This window comes from Colias eurytheme, chromosome 8 (assembly GCF_061535395.1).
Source record: "Colias eurytheme isolate Ceu_HAF_F1 chromosome 8, ilColEury1 Martin Lab GWU primary, whole genome shotgun sequence".
In the NCBI taxonomy this organism is placed as follows: domain Eukaryota; kingdom Metazoa; phylum Arthropoda; class Insecta; order Lepidoptera; family Pieridae; genus Colias; species Colias eurytheme.
In genome coordinates, this window is record NC_142987.1 from 3,725,504 (window position 1) to 3,727,891 (window position 2,388).

At 33.0% G+C, this 2,388-nt stretch overlaps 1 long non-coding RNA gene across 1 annotated transcript; it reads right to left on the reverse strand.

Moving 5' to 3' along the window:
- Positions 1-456: 456 nt before the first annotated feature.
- LOC149906389 (uncharacterized) lies at positions 457-1,606 on the reverse strand. Its single transcript, XR_016456994.1, has 2 exons — positions 1,472-1,606; positions 457-677 (listed from the first exon to the last, which is right to left on the reverse strand). It is a non-coding gene; the product is annotated as an uncharacterized LOC149906389 (long non-coding RNA).
- Positions 1,607-2,388: the final 782 nt, after the last annotated feature.

Below are 2,388 nucleotides of genomic sequence, written 5' to 3' on the forward strand. Positions count from 1 at the left end.
CCCACCTAACATGTACATGTTATACCTATAAGTATAAAAAAGTTATTCTATTTCATAACCACACTAATTTATTTTAAAAACCCAACAATTAATTTATATGTCCGTATTTAAGCAAAAAGGAACCACCCAGCAAAAACGCACTTCTGAGATATCAAAGGATTTACAAAAATATTTGCAGCTCTGTTAGATGAAGTAAAATTATTAAAATTTATTTTATTTAAATTCATTGATAAATTACTTATTTAAGTATGTGTATATAAATTTTCTCTGAATATTCTTAAACTTTCTAGATAATTAAGAAAATGTGCATGTGGTTCCTTTTAACATTTATCAATTGATAGGTTTTCTCTTATACAAAAAGGAACCACATCCCAATTCCCAGGGATTTCATGATATAAATGAAACTATGTATTTATAATATCGTAATTAAAGCTTTTTATTAATAAAATACATAAAATAATACTTATATAGGACGTTTATTCGACGTTATCATCAAATTGGATTTCGAAATCCACCGTGTCTAGTCCATCTATGTGGTCTTCTATTGCATCATCACTAATGAGACCGTTATAAAAACTGTGCATCTTGTGGAATGAGATGTAATATGGACTGAATATCGCTAGAAGGTGAAGAAAGCTTCTCCAGAGGCAGCGACGTATAAGGTTCTTCGTTATCTTCTGTAATAAAAAGAAAAAAGCTTTAAATCAAAATAATAAAGCCGCGTGGCTTTTATACGTAGGTAGGTATATGGCGACAGCAAAATATTATTAGTTCTTATAAAGCCGTGTCCCTACTAGACGACTAAGTATGTTGTATGTACATGCGCCATGTACAAAAAACTGGCTAAGTGCGAGTCGGACTCGCGCAACGAAGAGTTCCGTACCATTATCTATAAAAACGCCGAAAAAATCACGGCTTATTGTATGGGAGCTTCTTAAATATTTATTAAGCTATTGCATAGCTTCTATCGCGGGCCTTGAGCGCGGGGACCGAATCGAGAAATTTCGTTACGAAAAAACCTCACTCCGACGGGCTCGGAGGTGTGGCTTGAAGGCATGCTATGCAATAGCTTTACCGCGGCAGTCCCCGAGTGCCACACGTCTTTTTTTATTCTGTTTTTTAGTATTTGTTGTTACAGCGGCATCAGAAATACATCTAAACGTATTTTACCAAAATAGTAGGTAGGTACCTAGATCATCGACAGTTATTTTTAAAACGGGGTTTAGACTTTAGTAGTTTCATCTCACAATGACAGATGAATCGTAACAAAATGACTCTTAATTCGACTTGCCTTCGTGAACAACGACATTGTCGTTAAAATACGTAAATCCACAGAGGATTCCTCTTGTACTTACTTAATGAACTATCTTCTTAAAATCACACCACAATCGGGAATGAATCAAAAGTGGATAAAGCGTACCTGCATCTCAGATTCAATAAGTACTTAAATGCATTAAATAAAACTACTTACCCGTTGTATCTTCATTATTATCTTCGGTGTTCGTCTCCAATGCTTTTCTTACCCATTGCTTGCTTATTTATTTATTACTAAACATTTTCACATTTAATTTGAAAGGTAATAATTAACAAAAACAATAGAACTTACTTCGCGGAGGAAAAAAACACCGTCGCGTATTCGAACTACTTCGCTGAATGTCACCTATATTGACAGATGTTCGACGTTTTACTTAAAAAATCGGAGTTTTGCACTTAAGTAATGAAATACGTTGTTTAAAGATGAGAAGCATTGTAACAAGTCAAGGCATTTGGTTCCATATAGCGATGATGGTTTTCAGAATGTTTTACAATATTTATTTATGCATAATAGAACCGAATGCTTGTGGTTTTATTTTGCAATAAAAAATTACAATTAAATTATGTATTTATTTTACGCATAACCATACCACAGAAACCTGGTTCCATTTTGTGTATTAAAAATAATTGTTATTAATAGAAATATGTGTAATGTATAATGGTACCAAGTAGGTGTGGATCTGTTTTGTATAAAATGACATGATAGTAATATCGTTTATTTGTTTGAACAAAGCAGTCCCGTGGTGCTGTGGTTCGGTTTTGCTTAATATGGTATTATTCGTTGTTGCTGGTGGTTCCTTTCTGCTTTTAGTATACCTTGTTTCCAACGTAAAAATCATGTGGTTCTTGTTTGTATAAGAATTTAGACCACTTTTGGATGAGTATCTATACATATAATAAAATCGTAGGAAAGTCAAAACTGTACATTGAATATTTTTTTAAAAGAATACATAATCCATGATCTATAATCGATATAGAAGCCAAAAATATAGTTTTTAGAATTTTTGTCTGTTTGTCTGTTTGTCTGTTTGTCTGTTTGTCTGTTTGTCTGTATGTTTGACCGAGCTAATCTCG